The sequence below is a fragment of the Ischnura elegans genome, chromosome 5 (genome assembly GCF_921293095.1).
Source record: "Ischnura elegans chromosome 5, ioIscEleg1.1, whole genome shotgun sequence".
In the NCBI taxonomy this organism is placed as follows: domain Eukaryota; kingdom Metazoa; phylum Arthropoda; class Insecta; order Odonata; family Coenagrionidae; genus Ischnura; species Ischnura elegans.
Window position 1 is genome coordinate 33,076,233 of NC_060250.1, and position 12,269 is coordinate 33,088,501.

General features: G+C 37.9%; 1 protein-coding gene across 3 annotated transcripts in view; it reads left to right on the forward strand.

Annotated features, from left to right (window-relative positions):
* LOC124158684 overlaps positions 1–12,269 on the forward strand; it is a 141,067-nt gene that overhangs the window by 47,461 nt on the left and 81,337 nt on the right. For all 3 annotated transcript variants that reach the window (XM_046533918.1, XM_046533916.1, XM_046533917.1), the window contains exon 2: positions 5,562–5,657. The gene's annotated coding sequence lies outside the window, so the exon portion shown is untranslated. The remainder of the gene's footprint in view (positions 1–5,561; positions 5,658–12,269) is intronic.

Consider the following 12,269-nt stretch of genomic DNA (forward strand, 5'->3'; position numbering starts at 1 on the left):
CTAATAGTTCCTCATGGCATGCGTTGTGGCACGAATTCATGTATAATATGAAAATATACGCTATTCAGAAGATGATCCGCCTACCACTACGTGATGGTTCTGGAATTTCCCCCACCCATCCCCTCTGCATCACCTCACGATGTTTATTGGCGTCCACCTTTCTGTTTCGTTGCCGCTCGATGTTTCCCATGCATCGGAGGAAAACACCGCGAGTTCGATGCATGGATGTGGCATTTCTCTCCCTCGCCTTCTTTCCTTCCGCCTTGTCGCCGCTGTGACCGGCGCGTGGTCCTGTGGAGGGTGGGTGGTGGCGACGCGCGTCACCCGGGAGTCCTTTCCCTCGCGTTGACGGTCGCCGACGAAACAATGTAGTCGGGGAGGAGAGAAACCCAGCCCGAGTCGGAAGTGTGCCGTGAAGGAAGGGAATTCACTCCTTATATGATGGTGGGCACGGGTTCCTGGAGATCCACGCTGAGCATACGAACGGATTTGTAATTCTCCCCCGGGAATTATAATTTTATTGTTTTATTTATTTGCTCATCCCTAGCTTTCCAATACATTGGCATCGAATTTCATCGTTGAAATCTTGATTAAATGATCGACCTGAGCAGCTATTTTGATAATTATTGCGGTCACTAAACTACGTTAGGAAAGACTTAGCGGCTATCGCTACGATTGTTGTATTATATTCTTATTTTTCGCTAATATTAGCTGTAGTAAACTCTGAGGGTGAAAGAACCAGATTATACATTGTGTTTCTAAAAATTTGATTTGATTGGATGGAACACTGAGAGCTCAGCGATTTTTCTAGTTTTATCGTCGCTATGGGTTACCTTTAGACATTATCATTTATATTTAGCTAGAATCGTGAAGAGAGTCGTAAAGTTCTTCGATAATGTTGGTTAGCGACCGATAGCAATAACCAGAATAAACTCCTGTTCTCCAGCTAAAGCCTTGCTAACTTGGTAATGATATCTGGGCACCCAATATACGTGTATTTAATGTTTGCTGAAGCTAAGATACGAGAGACAAGGCTTGCGAGCCAGCACGAAGACTGTTCTTTTAGCTGCGAGTCCTCCTCACTGTAAAAAATGAAAAAAATTGGGAATTGAGCGTAATTAAAAAAGGCCAAAGTGGGTAAACTCTTCTCGGGGTTCCCGCCGAGTTAATCTATCCATTATAGCCAACGTTTAAGTTCCGACTCGGGCTGAGGATGGACTCCGAGTCGGAGCTTGAAGCGTTGGCTATTATAGATAAATTAACCCGGTGGGAATCCCGAAAAGAGCTCACCCACATTATTCGCCAAGAAAGCATCAAATCATAAAGGCCAAAATGTTTCAAAGGAAGGTTTTTTTTCGGGAGGATATTGAAATTCGGGAGGAGGTTAATGAATGTGTTATCCTGAAGTTATGCAACCCAATTACCTTTAGTGCCAAGGTGGCCCTGTGAATCGGCTCGCTTCTCTTTTCTTCACCACTCATGGGGTCTAGATATCATGGAACGAGTGGCCAAGATACCGTGAAAGCACTGTGCGTTCGACAAAAATTGTAAAAATGAAATTATATGCTCGGTGGGTGGCTTGTTCTTGCGATTTCTATAAGAGTCATTGCTTATATCGTATTGTAAATAAATCTGGTTGGAGGGCGAAGTTCAGCCGCCATGATTTTGGAAACAGAATTTCAACGCTCACCGTATCCATGAAAAGCCATGAAAAAGTCGTGATAAACGTTTCAATCACTTTGGAATCAAATGAAGGCTGCCATACTTAACGAAGTGAGCTTTTATCCTGAAATTCTTCCATTTACAATTATTTTTAGCGGTCATTCGTCTCCTGCTCAGTCGAAGATTACAGGGACCGTAGGAGGGGTGACTGTCTCCTCCGTAATTTCTGAGAATACTGACATTAAAATCTATTTCACGATCTAATTGTATATAGGGCCTGAATTGGGATCGCTTTTTTAATTAGTGTTTTTTTAAGTGGTTAGTAATCTTGTCCAAATTTCTTATCCGACCACTTAAGGAGTCATCAGGGATAACGGATACGCTCACGATGTTATATAACTTTTATTCTTTTTTATAATTTTATTAATAAATGAAGGAATCACTGTGCAATAGTGTTGGTTCGTTATAATGTCCTGTAGTTTTAATAGTGAATCTCTTAAAGACGTATAATATTTGTTAAGTCATCAACTTCCGTCATAAATTTAAGTTTTTTTTGACGCATCTCTTAACTCTGTTCTCTTTTAAGCTCACAGTTTCTCACTAGGTGTCCCTCGGCGATATTATGTATATTATCTCTTTATGTCGCCGATAAAAATTATTCCGTTACCCATTTTTAAGGCATTCATAAGTCCTCTCTTTTCTCCAACTCTACTAAAAACATTGTCAATTTTTTTTTAGCAGAGAGATTTCATATATTGAAATGTCACATTTTGTGGATTTGTTGATATTATTACGGTTTGAGACGCCGGCATCTTGTTTTGTTCGACGCATGATGCTTGGAGGTGACGCGACGGTGCGCTGTGACACTTTTACGCGGAGAATGGAGAATTGATGCCTCTACTTTTAACACCGTGTTTCATCCCTAATCGGATTTCCATGTAACTTCATCTTCTGATTGCGAGAACGATATTCCCGGAAAGAGTGCATACAATCGACTCTAGCCACAGTTTTCTCACCGAAGGCCGATGCGATAGCTACGGATTGAAGTCACGTGACAATTATCCCTGTGGACGGTAAAAAAATCAGTCATTCGAGGTAGCTGCTTTCCTTACTCTAAATTAGATTTCCTGGAAAGGTCCGACTTCAATAAAATTTCTCAGACAGCTCTCATTTCACAGATTAACTTCATTTGTGATGTATAGAACTTTTTTCCGGATTAAAATTATCGTGTTGCTGGCCTTTAAGGAATCATCGCTTGATGCTGCTGGGAAAAATTCATGACGAAATTTGTGGTGCTTTATTGGAGATACGAGATATCCTCAGGAGTAGTAGGTAGGAGGTAATAAGGGATGACAGTGAGTAAAATGAATTGATTTCCTTTGATAGGGGCACATGCCTATAATTATTAAGTATGAAATGTCATAATAGGATGGTTAAAATCTGTAAAAACTGCTGTAAATGCTGTCATTTCTATAAATGAAGCATTTATGGTTAGAATTGGTATTGGGAATTCCGAAATGGAGACTTCGAAATCCAGCGCTACTAAACTTTATAAATTAGACGAGTCTAATAATATGAAGAACACCGATGATACCAGTTGTATCTCGATGTACTCATATGGGGGTCATTGGGGACATATAATAGAGTTAGGGAAAGTGCCGAAATGGTGTAGATATGAAATTTTATCATTATTATAAAGGTATTAGCTTTTTCATAAAAGACGTATTCTATAGGCGCCGTATTTCCTGTATTCTCTCAACATATTTCCTCGATTAACGGGGCTGGCGTTCATAATCCTTTTGCTGCTCGCCTATGCTGGTAATATTGTTTTTTTTTCAGATCATATCTTTAATTTATTTCACCATTTCATTTCACCCATAAGCAGTGGAAATAAGTTTAGCGCAGGTTAATTAGCATAAATTCGTGCATCTCATTCTCATCCATTAATCGTATGATTGAAAAACCGGTGGTAGAAAGGGTGCATGCATCACTACGGGACTGTATTTTCAATTGTTTTACGATGATATTTTCGGTAATTTTTTCTAACCTTTCTGTTGATAGGTGGTTTGAGGTTGTGTTTTCGTCTTGAAAGTGAATGCGTCCTGGAGTTATTAAATCGTTCCCGTCGTGTTACATGATTATGATATTTCGTCGCGAATGTATGCCGTATTGTAGAAATGAATAAAATACAATGCTGCTTTAATATAACACCTTAATATTACTGGAGTTATTTACGTAGAAATAAATTAGATAAATACATTACGGTGGTTCAGCTGCAGCTGTTAAAAAAAACTGCATTAGGTAGGCGATTACCAAGTGTAGAAACCATCACGAGCCTCTGAGGTGTGGAATAAGAAAAACTTATCCTCCCTGTCCTGTATACCTTTGAGATTTGTGTGACGATAGCCGTAAAAGGGAAGAATATTTACGATTTTAGGCGTTCCATAGTGCTCAAGATTAAGCTTTCAGGAAGGGCGGGCATTATATTTTCTTGAGCAAGCCCAAGAAAGTGATTTATATATTTTTGATTTATCGAAGGTGAAAAAAAATAGTGTGGCAGCGCGCGTGGTGTAAGGATTGGCGCCCATTGCCAATTTTGGACGAAAGATTCCGTTCGATCATTGTCCTTCGCGAGGCGTTAGTCATGTGTTTGTGGGTCCCTTAAGTCAATCGACGAAGAGATGAAGGAGGAAACAAAGGCGCCACGGTCTGCGTGACCCTGTGATTGCCATCACGAAAAAAAACACTCGCGGGTCCCGAGGGAGATTGGTTAGCCCCTTGAAAATGCCGGAAGAGGTTGCTCCCTCCAGCGCTAATGGTATTTCCCTCTCGACTCTGTTGTTAAGATGACTTCATACGTGGAAAATAAACGGAAGCCATTCTGACGAAAAATCGTATTAAGTTCTCGGCGCACTGTACGTCGCGGCGAGGCTAATTATGGTTCCTGCAGTGGGTACGTGCAAGAGCTTGCCTTTATGGCTTGGTCCTATGTGAGACGTGAGGTCATAGCTTTGTGGTTTCTATTTTTTCATCATCGAGTCATTGCATGCTACCATGTGCCCATCGTAGAATGAATGCCGTGTGCAATAATTCTACGATGCTTAGAATCATAAACCCTCGTATCGTATAGCTCATCGCAATTATCCCTTCTCTTATTACTTCATTATTAGCTTTCCACTGTGGGTCAAACGTGGAATTATTAGGCACGGGTATCCTGCAAAGATTTATGGGATTTTAAATGTATGATAGTGTTCGCAATTTTTTGCACCTCATAGTTAATAATTGGTATAATTTTTCTTATTTTTAATTATGTATATCCATGCAACCTTAATCATATACGGTGTATAATGAAGCTTGTGTAATTAATAACGTATATATCAATGATTTTTACATTCTCCATCCGGAACAGTTATGTGCAGCATGCTCTTAAAACACATATGCTATAGTTGTCTCTCTTGCCTCTGCCTCTTTCTAGTTTAAATTATCAAATGGATTTTAATTAGCTCTGGTAACTCTTTGAAAGCTTTCACAAGTTATCGCTTCTCCGTAATTAACTATTGTAATTATCTTTTCTAGCAATTGCTTAACAATGGCGTGTACTATCATGCATTATAAATCCCAGAAACCCCTGTAGGATATTAGTGCTTCATAATTCCACGGTCGACCCATTATTGGAAGGCTTCTAATGAAGAAACATAGAAGAGACAATTGCAACCAGCAAGTACTCCTGTTCTTAATCTGCAATGTCTTTTATTATTCACTAATCCAATGTCTCGTGAATATGCGTGATGTATCACTATTTAACATTACTTACGAGAGAAATAAATTCAAGATTAAATTACGAAGACATGGAAAATGAATGCATTTAATATTCAACGGTATGTTGTCTTAATTTACAGAGCTGCTGAGAAAGCTAATTGGAGTCGTACGCCAGCTTCCTCGCTAATGCTTATGCTGTGCCAAGGGAATGGAGTACTGCTCATTTTGAAAGAAAGGTAAGGAATATTCTTCGTACTATTTTCTCTCATATACCTTCATTACGTGTCGTTTTTGTATGAAATGCATGAATTAGATCTGGCTAAGTAATCGGAAAATTCCTGATCCTGATTGATTCACTTGTATTTGCGGTATCATTGAATATGTAGCCATTTACTGCTCATCAGCCGTAAATGCTCCATTGTGTAATTGGATACCCCATTCTTTTTTTTAATGAATCGTGAAACCCAGAGAGACAAGCCGGACTATATAAAATAGATGTGATTTAAAAAAAATTCATATCTTCAATGGTTTATATCTTAAACCTCATAGTTTCGAAATCATGACTAAAACACCAAGTTATCATTCTCGTTGTTTGCAGCTAATTTTGAACATGCAATTCGGAACAATTATTCGTCTTTTTTCCAATCTCTGCAGTAAATGACCCTGTTCAATTCTGACGTATTATGTTTTTTTATTATATTCATCGAAATTACTTATTCGTGAGAGTTGGTTAGTTATTTCGAAATAGCTTCACTTTTCAAATGCTCCACAAAATTATTGAATTTGCCGATCTAGGCTTTTACGCTTTACTAGCCATTATCATGGTAGACAACCTAAAGGAGAAAAAATATTAGAGTATTCTGCAGGCATTTAATCTTGATAATAACTCGTGAAGACTTAAAATTTTCGGTAAATGAAACAATCCTGTGTTGAATTTCGTAGTGAAGCTATAATTAAATATCGCAACTCAATTTTGCATAGTGAATCCTGTGAAAGTATTATTTTTTTATAGTTTTAGAATCAATTGTAAGAGGATAATCAATTTGGGGTATTTCTCAAATTATTTGAGTTCGCCCATGAATTGCAGCGCATATTTTAATTTTTCAGAGGATTTTAAGAAAAAAATCACTTTCTCGTGTTTAGTGTGTTATAGTTCAATTAAAGGTTTCTTCGATGAATATCTATTATTTATGCCACTTCTGTTTTTTTTAATAATCGAACCGGGCTTCGATGAATAATAATAATCATCAGGCATAAAATTTTTGCTGTTTATTAATTAATTCCGCTGAAGTCTTCTTATTTCGTCCTTCCGCCTCATCAGCCTACGTAAACGAAATTCGAATAATTTTTAAGAAGAAATTTGCGCGAATTTCACTTATGATCTTTCAGCACGTTAAACTGTTGCAATAACTTGCTGTGCAATAACTGCGTGTATAAACGGATTTAGGGGGCACGGGTGCTTCGAAAATAGACAAGATTTTAGTACGGTTATCATTACGTTCGTTTTATTTTGTGTATTACGGAGCCTCAATCATTTAGTTTCATATTAAAAAATTTCCTATCAAAATTAATAGAATATTTTGTACAATAATTGCTGTATGTTTTTTTAAATCTCAAATATGAGATGACCTGTCAGACCCTTGTGTTTTCCCTAGAAAAAATCCTGGATTCGCCCCTGATTGTGAGTTAATTACAGATTTCCTAAAATCATTTATTGCCAGTATTATACATCCGCTTTCATCCTTAAGGAATCCAAACACCTTAAAAATTCTTTTTTTTAATCCCAGTTATTTATTTAATAATTTACGCCTGACGACGATTATTATTCATCGAAACCCGAGTCGCTTTATTTAAAAAGGGAGGGTCATGAGTGATAGATATTTATCCCAGAAAACCTTAGATTAGAAAAAAATAAAAATATAACATCCATATCGGTGGCGTAACTAGGAATATGCTTTACAGCCTGGGGTGGCGACCCACCCAGCCAACGGGGATCCGGGAAAATGTTTGAAAAATGACATGCCTGGAAATACATTTTAGATGATTTTGGCGCTAAAAATTAACTTTAACGATATTCAATTATTATTTTAAAAACTATAAAATAGTTTTAAATATTTTTTTTATTTCTCAGGGGCTTTGGGGAGGGGGGCGATCTATCCCCTAATCTCCCCCATGGTTACGCCACTGACGCCATATTATATGCTTCGTCCCATCTCACTCTTTCATCTGTTGCACCCATTTCTTTCCCTTTCGATATCGCATATCCCGAACGCTTCCGTTTTCGATTCGATTGCGCTAATCTCGAGGCGGTCGGGTGAAATCTCTCGTGCACTCCCGCGCTTCGCGGAAGCAAGCGCGCGCTCCGACAGTTGAGTTTCCTCGGCGGGGGAATATTGAGAGTGAAGATCGCTGCCCGGCCATGCTTCGCCGAGCGCTCTTCACTTTCGCTTTCGGGCTTCCCCGTTCCCGAATTTCGGTTGCGCTGCTTTTCTGCTCTGCTTGTCGGAGCGAAGCATTCGCGCGAGAGCATCGCGTAACCGTGCGACCTGCGCCGATTTCCTTTCCGATTATCGTTTTATTATTTTTTTAAATTTAATTTTTAATCTTTCGCGATGCATACTCGGGTGATTCCAGTGCCCTTTACGTACGGTGAGTCCCGTGATTTCCTCCTTCCGCCTAATCAGCCTACGTAAACGAAAGTCGACTCATTTCTAAAGGCCTGTTTAGACGCTACATTAGTTCGTACAGATTTGTGTCTAAATGAGTGAATGCGAGAATGAACGCCAAAATTCACATCTACTTAGTCAATACCCAAATTGTGAGAATACATCAACGGAAAATAGAATCTGTTCTAATTTGATTAATGCCTTTGCACATGTTTCGTTATGGTCCGCAAAAATCTTTCATGCAATCAGAAATTAACTCGTATGTTTTAATGTATCGTTTAAACAGAATCAATTGAACAGAAGAATCTTTGCGTGAATTTCTCTTGATGTTTTCAGCAGGTTAAACTGTAACGATTACTTCCTGTGCATTTACATTGAGGTAACAGCAGATTGCCAAAAACCATTTATTGCTTATGTTTTAATCCCAATATCCGCTTTCATCGTCAAGGAATGAAAGCGTTTGTAAAATTCAATTTTGTTTTTTGAAACCCAATTATTTATTTGATAGCATATACGTCCATTTTTTATGTTGACACCTTTAAAATTCTATTTTGTCTATTGATCACAAATAGTTTTTTTTGACAACATTTACAATCTCTTTTATGTTCAGGGTATGAATATTGCCTTGCCTGGTTAAGGCGTAAGTTTCCAGGAAAAATCAAGGCGAAAGCAGTGTTCCGGCGTACGTTACTGCCTACCATACATATTTCACCAGCGCATATGGTGATTCAATACCAATGTCTCACTGTTCGTCCTAGTAGTCCTGTCTATTCAAAGTGGATAGCAAATCATATGTATATACTGTATTTCACAAAGCAATGGGCGTATGTAACGATGGCGTGGAAAATACTGGAATTTATTTACAGAATCGAATAAAGGTAATGCCAGGACATTCTCTGAGGATGATGATGGTGGTTGAATTAACCAGAGAACTTTCATACTTAATTCGCTGTTCAACTCACCTAGAGACCCGTGAGATTCTTAAGAAGAAAGTTTAGAAGGATCAAAATTGGTACTTTTTGTGAAATTTGAGCGTGTCAGTCTATGTATAGGCTTCCATAACTATATTTTCAATACTTAAATACAGAATTTCATTATGCATATTTGAAAATGGAATAACAAGAGGTTAAACCTGTTATACAACCTGGTCAATTAGTATGAATTTCCAGGCCAAAGGTAATTGACTCTATACTCAGATCTTGACTGAGTCAAAACACTCCCCGTTCAGTTATTTGAGGGAACATGTATTGCTCCAGTGTTGTGCTATATCTTCCATAAGCATCAGAAGAGCAAATTAGGGAAATCGCTCTGAGAAAGCATTAAAAACAAATTCAAATTAAAGAACTTTATATTCCTTTTCAAAAATGTATTCATGAGTACTGTACCTTGATTAAAAATTGTCTCATGTTACCCCTTTGCTTAACTTTCATGAAACATTTCAACTTTGGTTTCCCTTTAATTTCATGTGAATTTTTTTTATAATTTCACAAACTTGTATGTTTCACTTCTTGCAAGGATAGCTAAAAATACCGAATTTGAAATTATTTGATAAAATTGATTGTTTGAGGCGTAACTTGGTGAAAGCGATTCATAATTAACATTAAAAAGAAGAACTTTGTGCTTTCACATTAATATTTATTCACGACCATGGTTTCAACGTTAGACGTCATCATCAGGTGATGATGACGTCTAACGTTGAAACGTTCACGTGGCCTGATGATGACGTCTAACGTTGAAACCATGGTCGTGAATAAATATTAATGTGAAAGCACAAAGTTCTTCTTTTTAATGGAAATTATTTGATTAATGTGTTGAATTCTAATAGAATGACCCATCTCAAAATAGCCCTGATTATTTTATGGAGACTTTTTCTCTCGTCACACACTGGTTGTCACTCGATAGAGAGAGCGGAAGTTTGGACTCATTAGCACTTATGGTTGTTCAGAAACCATAGACGGGGTAAGAGTCGGGACCATATGGCAGCATGACTCAGGAGATCATTGAAACCCTTGAAGTCTATTTCGGCGTAGTAAGAAAAAAAACGCGCGTTGATAGCCACTGCGCTGCGAAAATCCTTCCCCTTTATTAAAATGTATAATTCTATCATTAATTTAAATATTTTATGTTCGATCTCCTTGTGATTTGGCCTTGAGATAAAAATGTCGATAATATTCGGCGGACCGCATCATGATGCTGGCATTGGATACTCGGCGTTTTGTAACCCTAAAATAAAGGGGATTTTATAGAAAAGGAGATTCATAATCAGAAGAAAGTACCCATACTTACCCATACACTACCCTGAAAATGATGTAGTAGCATAGAAACCCAGTAAAGTAATGTTTGTGAAAATTTTCAACTCATTTTTACATCATGAAATTGTGCTTCGAACGGGCTCGTATCTACCGTAGCCAAATCATGGCTCATGATAATCGTTCTCAAATACTCGTTCGCCGGGTTCTCGAAAGACGGAATGGATACATTTCCGTAAAAAAATTCGGGTTCCGTAGAGGTGAATCCAGTGGGCTGAGATTTTCCCAGTAGTAGTTCTTCGTTGGAAACCGCTGGCGAGGAAATTTGTCCGAAAAGGCCCATGGGCTTAATTCCCATCAGCTTTGCCCACAATATCGACCTTGAGACCTAATTGTGCGGTTGCCTTATCGGATGCGAGGTGGGCGTCATTACTTTCACCTACAATGGCCAGAAGAGAGAGAGAGAGAACTTTCGGTAGAATTGATGGGAATAATGGACAACATCCGTTGAACTCCCTACGCCTCTTTCCAGGAGAAGAACAATGCGATGGAGGGGGCATGGATGCGTTGAACCCTGGGATTGGTGATATTACTTGAGATCATCGATATCGTCTTGGGGAGGAATGAACTCTCCTGGAAAACCTCAGTCTTTTGTGATGGTCTGGTCTCTGGAAAATCAATTGAAGCGTACGCTTTACGCTTTAAGTTATGTCATGCTGAAAAAAGCGAGGTCAATTATTGCTATAATTGTTTTGAACATCGGAAATCATAATTGCAAAATGAATACAGCATGAATTTAGGAAATTTAATGTGCCATAAACCAACAGAATGAATACTGCTAATATTGATCCATTAAATAAAATTTTTCTGTTAATCATCCCAGGAGTAGAACGCTATATCGTACAGAATTCAGTCCAGCTAAACCAGATAGGTTTGCCTAAGATTCCGTCAAGTAAAGTCGTAAATATTATTGGTATATGACTCCAAAAAGTAACAGACGTATAGAGTAAATAAAAAAGTGCACAATTGATTATGGCTCTATTTCTAAATTATCCCATTAAGTAACATAATATTCTGTTTAGGACGTCATAATGCTCATGCATTGAGATGACTTTCATGGAGACAATTTGAAGACTTATTTTTGTGAAAGATAAATGAGTCATTGTAAAAATAGTCATTACCGTCCTACGGTTTTTGTAGAGGCATTATAAATTTGCATAATTAGAGCGGTAAAATATAACGGTATTTAATCAGTTTTTCGTTTTTCGTCCAATATGTCTTAAAATAGGAGCTTGTAACAGAAGTTAACCGTATTCGTCTAATAAATAGGAGTAAGAGATTAATTAGAAAGATGGAAACTAGAAAAGATGCGGTATTTTCAGCAATGAAATAGTCCTAGAGAAACAACTTCTTTGATTGGTGTCAACGAATTAAATGTTCTTACATGATTTAAATTTTTACTTTTTTTTTCAAGGGTAAATGAAGATCGTATAGCGTGGTAGAGGACGGAGTAACTGAGAAAATATGTTGTTGTAGACTGGGAAAATATGTTGTCATGGACGACAATTTTTCTCTGCCTGCGAAAGTCCCAGTTTAACAACTGATGCTACTGCGTTAAATTCTACCTCTGATTTGATAGGCATTTCAGTGCATTTTAAAAGAAGTCTACCTCCCTTCAAAACCTTCGATAATTGTGTGAAATATTCCTAAATCACAGCCTGTAACAGTGGAAGAAATGGTTCAAGGAAGGGTTTATTGAAAGGGTGCAATGCAAGGACTGGGTTAACTTTAGAAACTTTTTTTTTTGAATTTGATAGCTAAAATTACACGATAATGTTTATCCCCCTGAATTTGATTCGCATACGATGTATTTTCGAATTCTATGCCTAGGGACTTTTCTGGATATTTTACGGTATCTTTTGCGCGTAAGGAT